A 21,881-nucleotide genomic window follows, 5' to 3' on the forward strand; every position below is an offset into this window, starting at 1 on the left:
TTTAATTCAAGTTGTCATAAGGTGTTAATTTAAGAACTGAATATATTTTTACCACTCCTCATCTCCCAGTTACTATTCACATAAAAATGAATAATGGCCTTCTATTCTAAGCAAGAATAGTTAAACACCTGGCCAGTGACCTCTCAGACACCAGTTTCAAAAAAAGTGTATGAACTAAAAAGGTTTATGCTGATTCTATGCAGAGCTTTATCAGAAAGTAGTCTAACTATACTGTTAGTATAGTTATATACTGTTACTGCATCTTGACAGAGGGCGTGAATTCTTTCTTTCTTTCTTTCTTTCTTTCTTTCTTTCTTTCTTTCTTTCTTTCTTTCTTTCTTTCTTTCTTTCTTTCTTTCTTTCTTTCTTTCTTTCTTCTTCTTTCTTTTCTTTCTTTCTTTCTTTCTCTTTTTCTTTCTTTCTTTCTTTCTTTCTTTCTTTCTTTCTTTCTTTCTTTCTTTCTTTCTTTCTTTCTTCCGCCACTTCCTTCCTTCCTTCCTTCCTTTCTTCCTTCCTTCCTTCCTTCCCTCCTTCCTTCCTTCCTTCCCTCCCTCCTTCCTTCCTTCCTTCCTCCCTTCCTTCCTCCCTTCCTTCCTTCCTTCCTTCCTTCCTTCCTTCCTTCCTTCCTTCCTTCCTTTCTTCCTTTCTTCCTTTCTTCCTTTCTTCCTTTCTTCCTTTCTTCCTTTCTTTCTTTCTTTCCTTCACACTTCCGCACTTCCGCACTTCCTCTCCCTCTCCCTAAATTTGGCATATCGAGGACATCCGTCTAAGCATTCTATAAGAATCAGTATCTTTGTTATGCAGCAAACATGGATCTAAAGAAGAATCATTTCATTTGGCATTATTCATAGATTTGAAAAGCAGTAAGCAAGAACATTGTATTACTCTGATGCAAAAAAATATTTATTCTGTGCCAGTGACTCATGCATCAATGTTTTGATATGCATAAGCTGAAACATTCGCCTCCAAATTAACCTTTGTGTCTTGCTGTGATCTATCCACCTTGAATCTTAACCACAGGCAGTATTTGTATGGAATACTATTCCTATACACTTCCCTGTAAACACTTTTGAACACAAAATGTGGGCAGCAACTGACAGAATGAGAGGACACAGTCTCAAGCTGCACCAAGAGAAATATAGGTTGGATATTAGGAAATAGTTTTTCACGGAGGGAGTGATTAAGCACTGGAATGGTTTGCCCAGGGAGGTGGTGGAGTCACCATCCCTGGGTATGTCTAAAAAACGTCTGGATATGGCACTTGGTGCCATGGTTTAATTGAGGTGTTAGGGCTGGGTTGGACTATATGATCTTGAAGATCTCTTCCAACCTGGTCATTCTGTGATTCTGTGATTCTGTGAAAATATAATCTTCAACTGCTAAAGCCTGATGTGGAGGTTTCAGTTTCAGAGGGAGAGCTGCCATAGCCTGATGGCCAGAAGTGAGAAGAATTCTTAATTGTTACAGCTTTGTTAATCATTTTGTATGCTGATTGTTTTGATGCACCAGTACCAACCAACATAGGAAGATCTGAATCACAGGAATCACAAGTTCCACTAGTAGGTACATCAAACTACACATGACTTTGAACTGTTCAAGGTGAGAACATTTCACTTAGTTTTTCAGAGGCTGTCATATATCTCCTCTCTTTGTATAAAATTAAACTCTATCAGAAAAGTAGCAGGCTCTCATATCACCTAGAAACAGTTGTTTACAGCTTTTTCCTTCATCTTCTTCCTCCATTCCAAAGGTATCTCTTCTTTCTTCTATTTTAATTTTTTTTAATCCATCATTTGTTGTACTAAAATGATCTTATAACTACCTTAAGCCTTTCTTTTCTTCCATATTCCTCTTAGACACCATACTATCTATCATATAGTCTTGATATATGACCTCAAGTTATTCCAATAGACTCTCTTTTTACCTTTGTTCCAGCAATGATTTCAGCTAAAATTCTGTTTAGGAATTTTTCAATAAATATTTTTGGCCTTTAACAGATACAACAAATCTTCTACTTTTCATCATATTGTCCCAGTAGTGATTGAACATAGCAGAGTCAGACCTGCATGACGCAAGACATTATCTTTTATTAGCTGAACTGGGGAAAATATCAGATTTGGTTTGAATTTTAAAGGCCACTAAAGGTGAAATAAGGCAACTTGCTTAAATGCTTTTTCTTATTGTGCAGCAAAATTGAAAATATCTTACATTTGTTAATAATTTGTTATGCTGCTCGAATTTGACTCTATGCCAGAGCATACAGACAAAAGCAGAATTTCTGAAGGCCAAGAAAATATTTATGGTCAAAATAAGAGATAGAAGAATCCACTTACCAGCTACCACAGCTTAGTGGTTAGGGCACTTGCCTACAAGGCTGGCAGCCTTGATCAAGTCCCAGACTGATTTTTCTCTCTCTGATTTACCAAAGAAAAAAATCAAAGACCTTAAGTCTGTTTGACCCTGGGACTGAGCCATTTGGAAACTTTAGTAAAGAAGAAAATGTTTGCACATTTTAAAGTAGGAATGCTTTTAGACCCTTACATCTCTTTTGCTATTTTTGTCTTTTGCATTTTAAAACTCTACATGCATTTTTATTTTGTAAACTGTATCCTATTTGACGTAAGTAAGATGTTCAGCTTTCAGCACTTATAATGACAGATAAACTTTTTCTGCCTTTCCAGATGAGCTTCAGTCACTTTCTTGTCTACTCTCCTGTGAATGTAATAGATATCCAGTTTGGGGATTTCATTTTTACCTAGATGTCATTTAGCTATCTTTCTTCAGTTCTTCAGTTGGGCTGGCTTTTAACTGAGGTTCAAAGTGCATTAGACTTTATTGTGAGCTTTTGTTTGTTTGCAAATTTGATTATATTATTTTAAAGCACGGTATCGCAGAAGGTCCAGAGGAAGCTCCTCCATAGACTTTCCTTTTTTACTCTTTCATATGTCTAGATTCACATCTCATTTATAATGGATTTCCAATTCCAGTGGAGACAATGAAAGTAAAATTAAGATAGCTCTCAGTGAAAAGATTTCAGTATTGACAGAGACACTGCTGTGAAGGGCATCTGAACCATGATTTTCTCGGAGAGTAGGCTTGAAGATGCTGTCTCAGATCACAGAGCCAGAAAACTATGCCATAACCTTCTGCAGAACGTATGATCTTTCAAATAAATGACTGTCAATTTAAAAAACTGTGAATTTTATTTTGAAATCATAAGAACTTTCAGTATTATTGGAGCTACCTTAGTTTTTCTTTTTTTTATTCTAAGAATGTGAGATTTTTGTGAAGAGAAAAAGCAACAACATGACAACTGTTCTAGAGTACATGTAGTGGCTTATTTTTGTGAGAAAGTACAAGGATATTCTCCAGTGTTGTAACTGCAAGTCAGTTTTATGAACTTCATCACAGTCACTGTCTTTAATGAATCTATATAAAGAACTTTTGTGGGTTTTAACTTAGACATGAATGAATGACAGTCAAAAGTGAATGACTGTCTAAAGCAATGTTCTCTGCTCTCACTTATTCAGTATCTGCTTGGCTGAGGTCAGAATTGGTCTGTTTAGCCCCACTGACATTACCAGGACAAAGCACAGACCACGGTAAGAGGACTGGAAGAATGGGTTCATTCTGCTGCGAAGTTTCCATCACAGCTGTGTGGGGCAGAGGGAGCAGGAGGGAGTGGCAGTGGTGTCCCCTACTGTGGCAGCCACCCAGGCTGAGCAGCAAAGTCCTCCCAGGAGGCCAGCGGGAGGACCACATTGGAGCATGGACACTTGGGTGCCAGGAACAGGGCAAGGGGGCTCCATGCCTGCTGAAGAGAAGCCTCTCTCTGTCCATGCCCTGTCAATAAAGAGGATTTAAAGGGTGGAGGGTGTGTAAAAGATTCTGTTTGCAGCCACACCTGGGCTGCGAGAGAGTGCAGGAATGGGCAATAGAACTGCAGGGGCATCCCAGAGCCAGGGAAAGGCCCCTAGGGCATGAAGCTGATGAACAGGAGATGACACAGGACACTGATCACAGCAAGACGCTGTATGGAAGGGTTGGGTTGGCCTAGTATTCCACCACAGCTCCCAGGGCTCCATCCCTGTCCCACCAAGGCAGGCAATGGGAGAGGGTCTGGAAAGGCTGAAGCAGCAAACCACATTCCCAGGAGCCAGGGGCAGCCAGTAGTGCTGGGCCATAGCACATCCTCCAACCTGATCCTTGGGATCAGCAGATCCAGGCCAGAGCTCAGCCTGGAGTAGACAGGGCAGCCCAGCACTCTGTGGTGATTTCTTATCACAGTTATTGTTTTAGAGAAAAATGTATAAACACTCATGCACACACTTCATTATGAAATATCACTTAGCAATCTATTCTCATGCAAGTTTTCTTCCTCGTGTAAGCTATTAGGTATGACTGTTTAAGGAAGTTAACTGGAGTTACTAAATATTCCTGTCATATGCTTTTGGGGAGATTTTTTTTTCCCTAGACCTATAATCACATATCAGAATTTACAGCATATGCTACATACAGTCTTGACAAATAGGACTATGGGGAAGAAATTATAGTGCAATAACTCATTTCTGTTTTCCCTCTTGTTTTAGTGATAGCACTAACACAAATTACAAAGGAAATTTGACTTAAAGTAAGCACTTCTGTGGTTCAAAATGCTATTTAAACACTTTCAGGTCACCTTAGGGAATGTATTTCACCAAGGACTTTGTTTTGGTGGTTATGTGTGAGTGTGGTTTCGTGCATGAAAGTGTTTCTCTGTGTGAGTGGAAAGCCCATGGGGATGTTTTTTAGTGCACTAGTTTGGGATTTATCATAGCAAAAGCTTGCTAAGGAGCCTCAGTCTTTTGTTAATTGAAGCGAATCACTTGGTTTTATTTCCCTGACTTTTGTAATGCCAGTTTATCCGTAAATAGGGCCAGATTCTGAGGGGAGAAATTGTTTCTATTGTAAAATGTTTTGAAAAATATTAGAAATTAACCTAATAGCTTTAATTTCTCTCTGGACTCTGCCACTTAATTTTCAACATAAAGCTAAGTATTTCCTAACAAAAAAATATTTTATCCATAGTATCACTTTAAAGGCTCCAACTCATCATAAAACTTTTGTGTGTTTGTTTGTATGCATGTTTTATTTAGTGCCCCAATAAAATGTGGTTTCCCTGATTCCTTCAGGTCACTACTCATCCTCTAGCTTAGAATTTGAGGTTTGTACAATACTTCTTTTCCCAAAACACAGATACATTTATTTCCACATTGTCTTCAGCTTTAGTAACATCCATCAAAGCTAAATCAGGAGGCTACACTCTTGCTACGTCTTGCGCCGCTGTTTCTGGCTGCACAGGTTACTGGATACAGGGGCATGGTATCACAGCCCAGCAAAACAACATCTGCTAGAGTGATTAGAATTACATCACTGCTGGTGGAGAAATGTTTATAAAGTTCTTTGAAGATGAAAAGTCATATTCACAGGATAATTGATGCAGAATTCTAACAAAATTACACAGAGTCCTGAATACTTTTTCTTCCATGCCAAATGCCTCATAAAAATACCCAAAACAATGTCAGAAACAGGTGTAAATGTGTCTGTTTTGCAAAGACAGATGGATACAAATCAGTGAAATCAGGAAGGTGGCCATTTCATTTTACAGAGCTTGGTTCAAATGACAGAGGGTAGGTTCATACAGCTACATGCCCACGGCAGCGTGTTGTCACATTGGTCTCTGTGCGTATCTGGTTCCCACAGAGCACAGCAATTTGTGTCTAGGGATTTCCAAGGCACATAAAATGCAAACAGCTCTTTGCAGGTCACATGGTATGCTTTGTGTTTTTGAGTTTCTGTAAGCATGTAGCTGAACCGGGCAAAGGACCCCAGAGCTGCGCTTTGCAAGCCTCCAAAATGCTGCTCAGGGTCCTTGTGGACTGGCAGACGTGAAGCTTGACCACCCAGGCACTGAGGATTGAAGCACAGTGAGGAGCTACAAATACAGGCTCCAGCTGGAGATCCAGATAAGCTTACATCACAGAAGGAGCTGTTTTGAGAACAGTCAAAGCACTGAAGTCCAGAGACAGCACTTATCGACAGCTGCCCCAAAAAAGCAGAATAATGCTCTTGTGTGCCATGAAGTTCAGATGATGTGCTTCCAGCCTCCAACCTTTGTGTGTGTGCGTGCTCACATTGCATTAGTTCATTTAATGACTGAGGGGAAGGATGCCTGAAATTATGTTTTATTATTATTTTCTATATATTAAAAATTTTTTTAAAAAAATCAGAGAGGGAAAAGATAAAAAAGAAGTGTGTGTTGCCATGGCTAGTGTTTACTGATCCCTGACATATAACCTGCCTAAAATAAAGGTTCTTAACAGTGGCCCTGGATATGACAGGGTTATTGTAGAACCAATTCACTGTGAGCACAGTAATAGACTAGAATTACTGTGAATTAATAGACAGCTGCCATTTTCATTATCAGATAAGCAAGGCTTAATATCAACAGAGCACAAAACCTTAGCACTTTTCTTGTACAATACCCTGTACAAAATCCCCAATCTTACTTTATTTCTCAGAGAAGAAAACATTTATTAAATTTAATCTTCCCTCATGTGGAGCAGCCACGATTTCAAGCTGGGAATTTAGGATTTACAAACAGCTGAGCCTTCAGGAAATATACAGCACAGTTTGGAAGAAAAGCCTTTGGTCTTTCTAATTTTTAATATTCTCGTCTACTTAAATTTTTGTCTCCTTCAAGTACCCATGAGGTTTCATTACTTGTCTGTTACCAAATTTACTCATCAGAAATCCATGTATTTTGTGTAAATTAACTAGCTTGGATGAGAAAAGACTGGGATTTCCAAAAGTAACTGCCAACTGAAACAATGTTCCTTCATGTGTAATGAACACTTGATTAAGGTTCTAAAGATCCTAAAGATCTTGATTAAGTTCTTTGCCCTTCAGTTATAAAAGAGTTTTAGGGAACAAGTCATACACAGCATCAGGTGAGATATATGTTACCTTTCTACCTTTCTGCTGAGGTTGTAAGCAAACTTTCATAGTTTCAAAGTCTACACTGGCCAAATAATTCCTCAGACAATACTTCCTTTGCTTATTCCATTCCACTTATATCTGAATTATTCACTGTGTTGCACTTTATAAACATTTACAGTTGATATGTTCTAAAGGGAACAAATAACAGTTTGCCTGCTATGAATGTGGGCTTGGCTGCCACCTCCAATACCAGCAGTACAGAGAAAAAGTTTCTTCACTTTCCCCTTCAGGATATTGCTGGGAAACAAGGCATGGGAAGAACATTTTTCTGCTGAAAAGTAGTATTCAGTGCAGAAGCAATTCACATTGCAGAGGAACTTGAAGTTAAAAAAAATCTTGCTTAAGGAAAAGGTTTTATAGCAAACTGTACAATGATTGTAGCTATTATTTCCTCTAAATTTTTGTTGTCATAAAAAAATCCTTTCAACATTTTTTATATTAGAACTAATTTTGTCAAGGAAAAAAACCAAATGTAAATAGAAAACTATAACAAATATAATTCCTAAAACAAGAAGAAACTTGTGGAATTATGAAACGGTTTAAAATTGTTTATATGTTGCTTTAATATTGGGGGAGAAGAAAATCTGCATCAAAATGTCTTACAAACAAATAAATTGTTCAAGATTCTTTGAAATGCTTTGAAGACTGACAAAACATGTGAAGTAGATCTGTGCACTTAGGATGACTGATGGTTTTTGGACTGAAACGGCTGGTTTTTACTCAGTATCATAGCATTGCCATCTGGAATTATTAATCCGCAGGATCCCTTCAGAGTTTTGACAAATGTAAGGGCAGATTCCCAGGCTAGAAAGCACCAATGTGTCTCTGCAGCCCACTGGGACAGCATCAGCCTTGTCCCTCAGAATGTCTTTTCATGTGGACTAATTAATACTGAGGAAGAAATGAGCATCCTTGTGCCTGTAGTAAAATGAGACCAGCCCAGGAACTGGCAGCTACCACAGAGCAGCCAACACTTTGGGGTTTTCTAAGACATGGTGGAAGACCTTCTTTTTACCCAGCAGGCAAAGCTTAGTTTTAAATCCCCACAGAAGAGAATCAAGTCATATTCAGCAAGCACATCGCTTATCTTAACTCAGTGTACAATTTGTATATATAGCTTCATCATGTCAGCAATGGTAGTGAGGACCAATACTAAGATCAAACTCAGACTTCTCTGTCTGATCTCAGTGATTAATTCTTGCAGCATAAAGGAATTTACAATGCAGATCTTCTTAAAACTACCTTATAACAAGCAGAGAACAGATATTACTATCATTACAAACAGGACAGGTATAAAGCACTTCCTGAGTCAGTGGAGGGAACATCTTTGCTTGCTGCACTTCAGCCAGGCACTGCTTGCACCAGCAGAACCAAACAGCTGCCTATGCATGCTGTGAAGAAATGTTTTCATGAAATATTCTAAGTGGCATCCCTCCACTGAGGTCACAAAAGGAGTTTTCATAATGTCCTTCTTCTAAGACAGTGGAGATATGCAACATGGAACAAGGATCATGGCATTAGTTTTCTGTTTCAGTCTGCCTGCCAAGGTGTCACTGATCTTCTTTTATTTATTTTTGAGCACTTGTGCAGAGATACCAAGGTGGGACAGGCCAATATACAGAGTTACACACAAAGAGAAGGCAGCACTAGTTGAACTAGTACCTTCTCCAAGAGCAAGAGACACAAGAAAAAACTTTCTTTCATCTTGATTTTTTGTGCATCCCAGAACCTTGATGTTTTTATGATCGTGGACTTGAGCAGGGGGTTGAGTGGGTATGCCAGTCCTGCAGGACAAAAGCACCTATTCCAGCTTTCAAACACAGTCAACACAAATCTTGCTCCATAGTCCATCAGCTCACACTCCCTGTACTCTAGCTAACTTATTAGAAGCAAACTGTTGAAGCCTTACATTGCCCTGGATACACAGCACAGCTGCCATCCTTGCACTCTGAAGATGCAGACACCAGCCTCTTGTTTGGAGGTGGATATTTACATTATTCAAAGCACCAAAGCAGTGTGAAGGGCCTGGCATCTACAGTTGGAAGATACCTGTTGCTATATTTTCTTTCATTCTGGACTGTCCCAGCAATGAGGGTACTTGGCAGTGTGCTTTAGAACCATGTTTTTAACTAGATCCACTGTTTGTTGAGGTTTTTTTTGAGGACATGGCAGTATTCTTAAAAAAACACTTAGAAAATTGAAAGTAAAATTCACAGAAATCTTCAAAATCTTGCTATTTTCTGCTGAGTACATCAGCAGAAAATAAGAGAATCTTCACTTTAGGCTGTGACTTTAAAAGATGCAGCCCAAAGTAGCAAATGATATAATCATTACCCTGCCTCTCTGGAAAATGAGCTACAAGGAAGAAAAAGCTACTTATGAGCCACAAAGTCCCTGCTTAAACACTCTTGGGGAGTTTGGACAGAAAGAGGCCTTCAGGGCTTGGCTTTGGAACATACACACACCTCCAGTAAGGAGAAAAAAACATCAGTAAAAATCATGTGAATTTAATGTAAATAATTATATTCAGTCTCCCATGTTTGAACATTTATTCTAATGTGAAAGGTTTTCTTGAAGTAGAAAGTGACTACCTGGTGTGTTTTGCATCCTAACCCAAGGGAATACACCCCCTCCCATCACACAGTAAAATCACATCCCTGCTGTTAATGGCTCCCTGCACAAAGGCTATGAGCCTCTTGCACAGTCTCCTGTTGCACTGCAGGAAGAATTTGGGACTTGCACTCAAAAGCACATGAATTCTGCTCCAGAATCATGATCCTTTTTCAGCTGGCTGCTGCACTGATATAGTCGCATTTGCTGTGTAACTGAAGTGTGCTGGAAAGCTTCCCCAGTTGATTATCCCTTCTAGAGCTGGTGAAAGCATGGGGTTTTTTTTTGGTTTAGTTTTTTATTTTTTTTACCATGTTATCTTGTTTAATCGGGACTAAGTAAACATATTACACACTAATAATAAAATCACTGGAAATTCTCTATTTAATCTCTGTGATTTTCTTTAAAGGGCTCAAACAAAGACCAGCGGGCTCTCTAATCTTATGATCAACAAAGTTACATCACCAGCAGCCTCTGTTTTGTCTGTTTACAGATCGGCTAATGTTGTTAGAAGGTGGTGACATTAACTATTACTGTATCAGTAGATAGTGCAATTGCATTAGGCAGCCCAAACTTTGCTGTCACTTCTGGCTGCAATTGCTTAGAGGAAACTCCAGAGATTAGTTTTAATACCACAAGACATTGTTGGGCTAAGTTCGGAGCAGCAGATCACAGAGTTGCCACCGAAGATGCCATAGGAGCCTTTTGCTGAAGCCTCCAGTTATGCCAGAGAAGCACTCCAGAAGCAAAAGTCTTTTGCTAGTGAATGACCATCCTCTGGGCCAGGCAGCCCCAGCTAACTCAGTATGGAGAGAGGAACTAGAGGCAAAGGGTTCAGTCTGCACCCCATCCCTTGGACATGATGTCTCTCCAGCCAAAACTTGTTCCTCCACTCTCACACTCTACCTGGTTCCAGGATAAGCCTGGGTGCAGGCAGATAAGGCAGGAAGCCAAGCATCAGCCCAAAGAGAAGGGACCCTGGGATGGGGGCTGCCTGCCATCCCAGCTGCTGCACGGCTGCAGCATCACCTTCCCTGCCCCGTGGAAACAGGCTGTGTCCTGGAAAGAGCCACAGCTGATTATCATCATGCCTCCCACATAAGAGAGATGTGCTGGAAGCAGCATTACTCCAGTCAGCCTCCCACAGCTCTTTGCTTGAAGTTAAAAGCCTGATCTAACCCTTAACAAACATGAATAAAAGTGCTAGGGAAGGAATTTTAATTGGCTGACACCGTAAATGCTTTGAAGGTGCTGTGTCATTATTGACTAACTTTCAGCACACCTGAGCCAGCCAGAGGGCAGTGATGTTAGTTTTGAGCCCAAGATTTTACTCTTACTGTGTCCTAGCACCCCACTGTTAAACTGCATCATCTCTTTGCATTGAGCAGATTTGTGGTGCCTCATGGTGTCAATAAAACCTTGCCTTGCTTCTGCCCTGAGTTTGCAGGGAGGGTTGGTGCTGGTTTCTTCTCATACCTCTGCCTGGCACCATTCCAGCACCAGCACATGGCTCACCCACATGCAATGTTGAGCACCCACAGAGTGCAGCAGGGTAGATAACTTCCCGCTCTCCCACTTCTTCCCAGGGTTCCCCTCCTGCCCTGAACTGAGCTGTTGTTTCTCCCCCATGCAGATGCCAATGCAAAAAAAAAAAAAACAAGTGGGAGACAAGGCCAAGACAAGGAAAGCGAGTTCATTTTAACTGACATGAAATCAGAAGTCATCCAAATAGGAACCTGAAAGGATGCACAGTGAGCCCAACAAAATGTTCCATATGGCACTCAGGTAGTAAGTATTTGTCAGACAAGATAAGTTAAATTCATAAAGAGATACTACACAGTCCCATCGCAATGCTTTCCAGCAGACATGAGAACTGTCTTTGTATCCTCTGCTGAAGGAAATCAGGAACTCTAAACCTTAATATTTTCAGGTGACCTAACTCTAAGATGCAGGGAGCTTTGCTCTTTTTTCCTTTAGAAAAGGTTCTTTTAATTAGAAATAAATTACATCTGATATTTAGGTGTCCAATGCCCTTTGGCTCTTATGTGATTACAATAAAATATCAGGAATACTTCCACTACAAAATAAAACATATGATGAAGCCCAGAGGAAGAAACCTTGGAAGTGACAATCTTCTCCTTCTATAAGGATGTACACAGCTAAATCTGAAGTTTATGCACAAAAATAAATGAAATGTTTTTTATGGAAATTCTGTTGACATCGATAACTGAAAAATCACTGCTTTATATTTTTGGTTTGTATTCTGTGTTGATCATGTGAAGGACCTTTTTAATGGCCACTTTTAAACATCCAGGAGACAACATCAAGCTTTTATTACATTCATTAGCAGTTCCTGAACAGTTTCAGCCTTCAACAAGAAATTTCTTCTCTGTTTTTAAACCACAAGTTACAAATATTTGAGACTCATTTTTATTCCCTTCTTCTATCCTAGCTGTGTAGCCAGTGTCAGTATGCAGTACATGTACCAGGGATAACCAGTGATGGAGGCAGCTGCAGAGGGAACAGGGGGCTGCCTTGGCAGATGGACAGACATTCCCCGCCATGGATGAGGGAAGGGTTCCAGCACCCCTGGCCCCATCAATGGTCTGTCCCTGAGAGCAGCCCAGTCCGCATGAGGGCATCAGCCCAAAACAACACAAAAATAATTCTACTCTTACAAGAAAGTATTTTCATTTGCACATCCATGTTTCAATGAGGGCTTTAGAAACATTAAGCCTATTCCTGCGAAGGTCAGTAAGTGTTATATGTGCTACCCCGAGACGCTGAAATGCTTGAGTAAAAATAGACTGTTAAATGAGAGACCTTCCACAAATGAATTTCCTAATAGCTTTGATATTGTTGTCAGCACTGATTTCATGGATGAGCTGAAACTAGCCTGAACTTGCTGTGCCACCCAAGTTCATCAAAAACTGCAGGAGGAACTTGGATGGGGAGGGTAGAAAGGCCCTGAAGGTGATTCGCACCACCTTTAAACCCAGACCTGTTGTCCAGAACAGCCTCAGTGGTCTCTGTGGTTTACCATCATCTGGAAGAAGTAATCTGAACCATCACAGTACCCAGACATGAGATCATGCAAAATAGGTGAAAGACAAGTATACAGAACCCAGTAACATCAGCCTGAGAAAGTTCAGGTTGGATGCTTCTTTCAGACAAGCACTTCACATACATCATGACCTTCAGAGACTGTAAACTCTTATCCTGTTGAGGTTATTTAAAATCAAAGGCCAGTGTACCAGCAGCTGCACAAGTGAGGAATGCCTAAGAAAATAAATACCAGTTAGAGTGCTATTTAATGCTGTTAACTGCAGTGGGTGGAGGCTGGAGGGCAGTAGCTTTTAACAGGTTTTATTTGAAAGACTAACTCAGTGTGGTTGTCACGACAGTTGTCTTTGTGACTGAAGTTGTATTGCTAACAGATGGAAATCTGGCAGCTTTTTCTAATTTATGCAGATGCTTTGCAGAAGGAATTACCATCCTAAGTGATTCTAACACTAACCTTACACAAACCTTTCTCCACTGTGTTAATAAACAGAACATTTTAAGGCTGTTCTGCTCAAAACAGTCAAAATGCTCAACTGTGCCTACCTTTCAAACTCTTCTCTTACAATTTAGCTTTAAAATTATTTTGCATAAAGCCTCTTACTCAACTGAGAGTTGGATATGTAGCAAAAGTCAGCCTAGTGCTCAAAATACCCATTTTAATTATAAAATTACCTACCAGGTTGTGTCTTCATTAATGAGCTAAGCCTGTGGACCATCTTGTTCTTGAAAACTGGCATTCAGTACAATAGCTAAAAAGAATGATTTAACAAGAGAACTATCTAAATTGGCAATCATTTAAAAGGACTGAATAATATTCTTAATAGCTGTGTAATGTTTCATCTTTTTGCTTTGATTGGCACATTTTTAATTGTTAACACTATTTTCAAACTGGCAACACATTGCCTCATTCTAATCTGCAGCAAACCCTACAGTATTACACACCAATGCGAGTGCTAAATGGGCTCAGAAACAACACGCCACTGGGATGTTCTGAGGCATTTGGTGTATTTAATGGATCTCTGTTCTTTACAGAAGATTTTAGGAAATCAGGAGATCATATGCTTTGTTTTGCCTCCTGACAGTTTGAAAAAGTGGATGCTCTAGAGCTTATCAGTGAAAATTTATTTGTATAATCAGTGCATCAGCTGAGTGAAAGGGATATTTGCTACTACAGCTGTAGCTCTTTGATATTACTGATCACGTGCATTCACACTGTAGGTGACTTGAACGAAAGAGCGAAACTCTGGAAATAGTTCCCTGTTTCTATGTGTAAGACTTTGACCCTCACTGGCTGAAGGCAGTAATCACATAACTCTGTAAGGAACAGAGATGAGAACATGATATTGAGACATGCAGACTATTGGAACATTTCAGAGAATGAGTCAAAATTAGTTTACTTTTTTTTTTTTAACAGCATATGCTTGGCCTGTAAGCCATCTTTTGGGTCTAAGCATTCTAACTTGAACCAAGAAAGATACCTACCTTCCCTTAAATAACACACTCACCCTAGAAAATAGGAAAAGACGAATTAGACGAATTAGATCCTAAGCTTAGGTGCCATAGTCAGGCAGGTCAGATCTTTGTATGGAGGCTTTCAAATTACTTTTTTCTTTGGCCATTTTCTTTACAGGACCCCAGATACCTCCTTTTGGAGACCTTTTCTACCATTAACTTAGAAATGGGACACAAGACAGTTTTGTCAAGAGGATGATCATCTCTTTTTTTTTCTGTGTTTATAAAAATCCCCAGTCACCTGCAACCCAGAATTGTCTACCTTCTCAGGGTGCAGTCAGGTGGCAGCTTCAAGAGTGCAGCAGCCTTCTCAGCAGCCTCAAAGCATGGACACACACTATGGGCAGAGAAGACAAGTGAGCATTGGTTGCAGTATAGGAAGCAAGTTTCCAGGCATGTGGCTCAGGCTTCAGTGAAATGGTTTGTTTCCTGTCTGGAAACCTCAGGCAGCTATTACAGAGTAGAGACAAGATGCTCCAGTGGGGTAGGTGTACTTACCTTCTGCTGCTTTTTGGCCCAAAGCATGACCTTGACTGCATATTAATCTCTGTTCTTTTTCCCTAGCAACCAAGTGAAAAGAAGTCTCAAGTTGTGGTGACAAAACGTATCCTGGAACTATTTGTAAGTAAAAAATTTCCAGCTCCCTCCTTAGGGATCCATATCGTTTTTCTAGATTATGTTTTTGAAGAGACCGGATCTTTTTCTAATTTATTTATACAGACTTCTCTGTTAGGATGCTTCACCTGCAGAACCTCCAGAAAAGGACAACTTTTCCCTTAAATCACTCAAAGTTTAACATCCACTGTCCCAGACAGCTTCTGCTTGAGCTTTGTAAAAAGGATACAGACTCAGGTGACAGAACAAGAGCTGTGCTCTGGGAAGGATGAAATAATGACTAGGAATGATGAAAAGGGGTGAAGACTGTAACAATCACCCAATTTCTTTGACTGTGAAATGCCAGCACAGCAAAGGAAAGAATCTCTGTTTTATCATAATCCTGTGTTTGTAGTAATGGGTCCGAGATATTGCAGACTTTCCAGAGTGGTTTAGCAGTGACCCAACTTTGAATTACCATGAGAGAGTAAGCAGCCACTTCTGAAACTCAGGGCATTTTGAAATATAAAGGTCTTTCTGTTGCTTGATAAATATTACAGGAGTCTGAAGGGTTAGACAATATGTCAGGTGGGAAGTACCAGTAGTCCCAAACAGTTTTACAAGAAAACTAAACCATAAACCCCCAAATTCTGTAAGTAATACTACAAAATTGAGTCTAGTAAGAATTTATAGCACTTTGTGAACTAAAAAAGATCAAAGGCTGAGTGACCTCAGCACTCAGACCTTCAAGATGGGGTCCAATATTCCTCCTAGTTGATGACTGCCTCACAGGGAACACTGAGCAGCTTGAAGAATAGGGCCTTAAATGCATATCTGGCACCCAGTTAACTTCTAGAGTAAGTACTATTTTGTTAATCAGCGTTTGTTACACCCCAGTACAAACTGCAGCTAAAAGAAATCTCATGCACCTGGTCTGAATCTTGGTCATTAATTAATAAGCCTGTCAGCCTTATCACAATAAGAGTTAACCTATTCTAGCTAACAAATTACTGCTATTCATGTTTCTTGTATTTTTCCTTCAGTAGGCTGTTTACTGTACATTGCACTTACAAAATTCCATTACTTACATAGATAGCAATAGTGCATGAAGTATGTCTCCATCTGTTTTCAACTTTTGTGACCTATGTAAACACTGAGCTTTAAAATAGTTTATGCTAACTCCTATTGAGAATAAGTTAATTCCTCAGCTGACTGATTCTAAGTATTTTAAAGGCTATGGTCTCAAGTGAGCTTTACGTTTCATATTTCATCTCAAAACAAAGCTAAAACTTTCCTGTCTTTAGCTAGAAAGCTGTAAATCAGTACCATCTCCTTCTAATGTTTGTACTATCACAGGGTTTATACCCCTATTAGAAAGAGATCTTTAAGATTTGCGATATACTAATTCATACTGCAAACTTCCACAGGTAACAAAGTGCCCTGTCAGAGTATGGCTCCACATTTTCTCTTGCTTCTACAAAGGGAGACTGCAAACTCACAATGCCACATTCAAATAAGCCTGCTGTAAATTTAAAAATATATGATGAATATCTGTCACACACGTGCATTTCTCTCTTCAAACCCAAAATATAGAGACTGACAGAAGCAAAATTATAAATCAAACACTATTCTTAGTGATAGTCAAAACACTAGACAAAGGCCCATATTCTGGTCTGCTCTTCTCCATAGCTGGAGTAGTGTTTTTTGTAGGCTGCATTCATTTGAAAAATTATACTTTCTATTTATTTGAAGGTTCAGCAAAATGGGAGTAGCCATTTTAAATCTGTGTGAACAGGTAAAAACACCAGCATTTCTTCCTACAAACCCGTTTTAAACTGCTGCAATTCCTTGTACTGATTCACATACAGAGGACAGCAACTCTGCATGCAAAAACTTTCTGGGATGCTTCACTTGCTTTATGGGCAGAATCTACCCTTGCACAGTGCAGCCATGAAAGGACCTTCAGATGGAATCATGGAATCATACAGTGGTTAGGCTTGGAAGGAACCTTCTGATGAACCTTCATCATCTAGCTCAAAGATCCCTGCCATGAGAAAAGGCATCTTCCACTAGTTATGGGTTGTTCAAAGCCCCATCCAGCCTGGCTTTGGACACCTCCAGGGATAGGGAGTCCACAGTCTCCCTGGACAACCTGTTCCAGCACCTCACCACCCTCACCCACAGTAAATTTCATCCTAGTATCTGCTCTGAGCCTTCAGTTAAAGGCTGGAAAACACAGAGAAAGTTGCTATGCAAGGAACATAATGTATGTCATAGGAAGTGGCAGGGGCAGAAGCTCTGTTTCAGCTTCCCAGGGGTTTGAGTGAAGGATCAATGAATGGTAGGTGGAAGATTGAAACTTGGCTTGCACTCCAAGACATATGCACTACCTATGCAATGACGGCTCCTCTCTTCTCATGTTTTCAGTGGCAGTTGTCTAGCAGACAAAACACAAATCAGCCTTGAAATACAGATTTTCAAGACTTGTATTGCTTTTGTTCCTTTGAATATAGGCCTTGATAAGACAGTTGCAAAAGTGTTTTCTAAGAAAACAATTTAGTGACTAGATTACTCATCTTTGACAAATGCTGAAAATGAAGGATTAATGAGGATTAATTTCAGCTAGAATTTTCCAAAGTCGTTTTTTCCTGTCTGAAATTGTTATTTCATTTATTCAAGACAATTAACATTCATTGCTTCCAGTGCCAGCTGGAATGACATTTAATATCATGAGCTAACATTTTATAAGTTGAATAAAAATTATCAATGGCCAGGATTTTTCACGTTAACCCATAGCAAAGAAATACAGTACATGACACCACACTGTTAATTCTGATTATAAAGTTGAATTTGGTCTGCTTTGACCATGTAATCCCAAATCAGTAAACAGAACTAAGTGGACCATAAATCAAGGATGAAAAGAATGATGGAAATGGAAATGCCAGCATAAAGCTTAATGGATCTGTGGAACATATAAAGTCACAACTGTTACCAAGAAATGGAAGAATTGACAGCATAATCCATTTATTACAAAGCTGTTGCTGTAAAGGGTGTAACACCACCACTTAGAGTCTCACCTTGTGGTCTTGAAAGAAATATTTTTCTTAAGGACATTTGATAGAGACATGCAGCAGGACACTGCACTTGGAGCAGCTCAGGTGTGGATCCAGCATCTCAAGCCCTTTCTTCCTCAGCCTGAGACACACCTGGAAGAAGTTATCACAGATCTCATGCAAATACTTCCAGAGGCATATAAACCTAGGCTTTGTTATAGAATGTTTTTCTTCCATATCACCTTAAACATTTTCCCAATTTGGAAAAGAAAGTATTACCCTCTTTTTTTTTTTAATTAATGGCTGATGGATTGCTTTTTCTCTGTACACCTAATTGCACAACTAGTCAGTTTGCAGGTAAGCTTTTCAATTAGTTAATAAGACAGTTAATAGTGTTAAAGCTCATTAACTCCCACCAATGTTAATTCCCTATCTGTTAATTTAAATGTCAGAAGCAATTTTCCACTGTCATTTTATTTGTGCATTTGTATTTAAGGATACAGACACACCTAATCTTTAGTCCTGCACTTCTGAATATAGCATTTATATTCTTTCATTATTTGATCCAACCCTGTGTAAAGCTAAGCAAATGCAAGACAAAGTCTTGACAGAATTACCATAATTTCAAAAACCTTCAGACAGTTTTTTTGCTCCTCCCCAATCCATTTTTGACAAATACATGTATGTATGTAGCTTATGTTTATTTATTTTACTATCATTTTGTGGTTATTAACTAAGAAAAACAGAAAATCAGGGTTACCAGGCAATAGAAAAACTGGCATTTAGCCATGGCAGCATCAGTTAAGTCAACTGCCCTTGGGAGTCCTATAAATTCATTGTAATGGTTGATCCTAATATAGAGAGCAGTTACATCTACTGCTGCTCATGCAATCTAGGAGAATGCCTTGCTAAATTTAGCACAATGTTTATCCCTACTGCCTATATGTTCTAATTAACTTGCCTGTTGTCCTTCACCAACCCAGCAATCAGCTAAAGCAACTGAACTTTCTAGTGTGAGACAAACGAAAAGATTTTTTCAGCAGCTGTCAGCTGAATTAATTTGTAAAACTAATACAATTTTCCAATCCAGTTTAGAAATCTATGAATCACCTAACTGCATTTATTTTCTTCAGCAGAAGAGCTTAAAATGATAATCTGTTCATCCAGGTTCCTCACCTATTTATATAAAGGCCCTGGTATTTGCATGAATGTGTCTCCTTCATAAAATGGTGACATTCTTGAAGGAAGGTAAGGAATTAAGTATTTCCTTTTCATGCACAGAATGGCAGTAACCTAAGCACCAAGGTCTAAGGCTACTCTGTTTCCTAGGACATCCTGACATTTCACTCACCTTAATCAAAGGCATTTTAACCTTTTAAATCTATTCACTATCACCCCTTCCTGCTGAGGGTATCAATTAGAGCATCATTTGCTCTCTACCAAGCAACGTTACCAAACTCATCCAAACTGAGGTAGTTCCTTCCTGAGAAAGCAGTGTGAAAAATATTTTCTGCTGACTTCCATAAATCCTGGAAATAGATTGATGAAATAGATGTGCTTTTTGGGAGGATGTAGTAACAATAGCAAGAAAGGGAAAAGCAGAAGCTAGTGCTCACAAGTAATAGCAATCAAAAGTTGTGAGTATTATGTGCATTCAACAGCAGACGGAGCAACAGCACTGTCTTTTCCACTGAAGATCATCAGTACCCCCTGAGCTAAACCAGTGACTTGAAAGTCACAGGCCCCCCACGGGCTGCAGGTTTCTGAGTCATTTGGACTCCTGTGTTTCTGGCACACCTGAAGAACCTCATTTAGCTTGATACAGAACCATCAGAAGGTGCTCCAAACAAAAACATCAGGAACATTTTATAGTTGGTAATTATTTTTAATCAAGATTTAAAGGAATAAGGTTATTCCTCTGATTAAAATAACGCAAGTAATTATTGTGAAGGCTTAGACAGGTGATGTTAATTGTGTGGATCTCTAAGAAGGAGGAATTATTTTCTTGCAAAGATTAAGGAAATGGAGGAATTGTTTTTTTGCAAAGATTAAGGAAGTAGCTCATGTTTTGTGTATCACCAGAACTGAACATTTACCTTCCACGTATTATATCTGCTTCTCCTTCATAATAATGCCACAGACATATTGGTACATTTCATCCAGACTCTGACTACAGGTCCTTGCCAGAAAGGGCTGTAAACATAAAAAAGTCCCCCGCACCATATGAAAAGAAACACAATTGTGCCAGAACAGATTTTTACTTGCAAAATTTCCTGGCTGACTATGTAAAGAATATGGGATTGTCATGGGGCATTCCTTGAAAGGAGTGAAGAGAGGGTGCTCTCAGGTAATGGCAGAGTGAAAGAATCCCCCAGCAAGAAACTTGTTAACACAGATGTTTAAGAAGCTCAGGCAAATGCAGAGGTTCAGGGGAGCAGGGGTTGAGGTCAGAGCAATGGAAAGGATTTTGTCAACTCCATGGTGGTTTGACTGGGAGTTGTGGGAGATCAGGAGGAGGCAGCAAGAAGGATGGTACAAATTTAATGAGAAGAAGTTAGCTGATTCATGCATGAAAACCTCTGTATTTGTAAATGAGAGGGAGATGAACTTGGAGATGTGGGGAAATAGCTACCAAGAGCAGGGGCCTGGATGAGAAGGGAGAAGGGAAATGAAATCAAAGAACATTGCCACAGGTAATCATGTTACACACAGAGGATTGTTGTAGCAATGCTGAGAGAGGATAAAATTGTTCCTGGGTTCATTGTCCCACAAACAGAAAGTGGAAATCCTTGGTCCTCTGCACATAGGCAAGCGTCAAGAGGAAAATAATCTGCAAATGGCACAATCATACGCTGCTCTCTGGGAGGAAGAAGTTGAATTTTGGATGGGGCTCCAGCTCCTGGACAGGAATTAGTCTGGCAGAAATAAGCAGGAGCATGAGTAGGTGCTGCTGAATGTTGCAATAGCCAGTTTTGAAGGAACACCTTTGTAGCTGTTTGAGAGGTGTGTGATCACCACAGGCCTGCACTGCTGCGGGAAGCTGAGATCTCTCACAACAAATGCCATTGAAAAATGTGTAGTGCTAACACAGCTGCTAATAAAACTGGTAGGGTATTGTTGGGAGCATAAAAATTGAAGTAGCAGCTGAGGTTGTCAAATTGGAGACTTACCACTTTTGAACTGATACAGGTCCCTTCCTATTGGAAGTTTTCATAACATTTATTTTAACAAAGTTGTGGTTAAAAGAAATATCACAGTAATAGTGTTCCTAAGGCTTGCCACAGGATGGAAATGGTTCATTAAGACATGTTCTGTAACAATTACATCTATAGGGTCATCACAAAATGCTTTCAGAAATTTTGTGTGAGAAGTGCTATATTAAAACAGCCTCAAGAAGAAAGAGGTCGCCTTTTAAGACACATTTCCATCTCCATATAGAGCTAACATTGAAAAGAGGACCTTCATTGAATAAAATTCTGGGGTTTGTAGACTTCTTTTTACTTAAATACTGACTAGAAGTCAAAAACTGCCTATTTAAATTCTGTTAATTTACATGAAGATTGGCTTTTATTTTGGATAGTTTAGAAATTGTGGTTTATGTTAATGGAGGGGAGTGTGTATAGTGTGTGTTTCTGGTGTTCTGCTTGTTACAGAATGTATTTTTTATTTTGCAGCTTATAAATTAAAAAAACATTAAAAACTCTTGTTCAAAAAACTCATGTTATCTTTCAGAGAAAAAAAAACAAGCAGAAAACATCAACCTCTCCTGAAATTTGGATGGTTCTTTCCAAAAACCTTTATTGAAAGTTTTCCAATCTCTCATTTTGTACCTCCTTGGCTGTGTGAAGATATAATTAATAAAACCCTGTCATCAGGAGCTTCCTATTAAATCATTTCACTGAGTTTTCTCTCCATTTAATTCTGTTTAGCAGAATGTTTACTGATGAGTCAATTAGCCACTGCTTTGTTTGTTCAACTTAATGTCATCACATCACCATGAGATCACCACAG

General features: G+C 39.3%; 1 long non-coding RNA gene across 1 annotated transcript; it reads right to left on the reverse strand.

The window, feature by feature from the left end:
* Window positions 1–12,045: 12,045 nt before the first annotated feature.
* On the reverse strand, window positions 12,046–18,024 carry LOC148184879 (uncharacterized). The gene is made up of 4 exons (XR_015771967.1): window positions 17,895–18,024; window positions 14,486–14,560; window positions 13,388–13,460; window positions 12,046–12,927 (listed from the first exon to the last, which is right to left on the reverse strand). It is a non-coding gene; the product is annotated as an uncharacterized LOC148184879 (long non-coding RNA).
* Between the last annotated feature and the right edge of the window lie 3,857 nt (window positions 18,025–21,881).

The sequence above is a fragment of the Pseudopodoces humilis genome, chromosome 2 (genome assembly GCF_049639895.1).
Source record: "Pseudopodoces humilis isolate 2021_Gansu_Grassland_sample_001 chromosome 2, ASM4963989v1, whole genome shotgun sequence".
NCBI classification, from domain to species: domain Eukaryota; kingdom Metazoa; phylum Chordata; class Aves; order Passeriformes; family Paridae; genus Pseudopodoces; species Pseudopodoces humilis.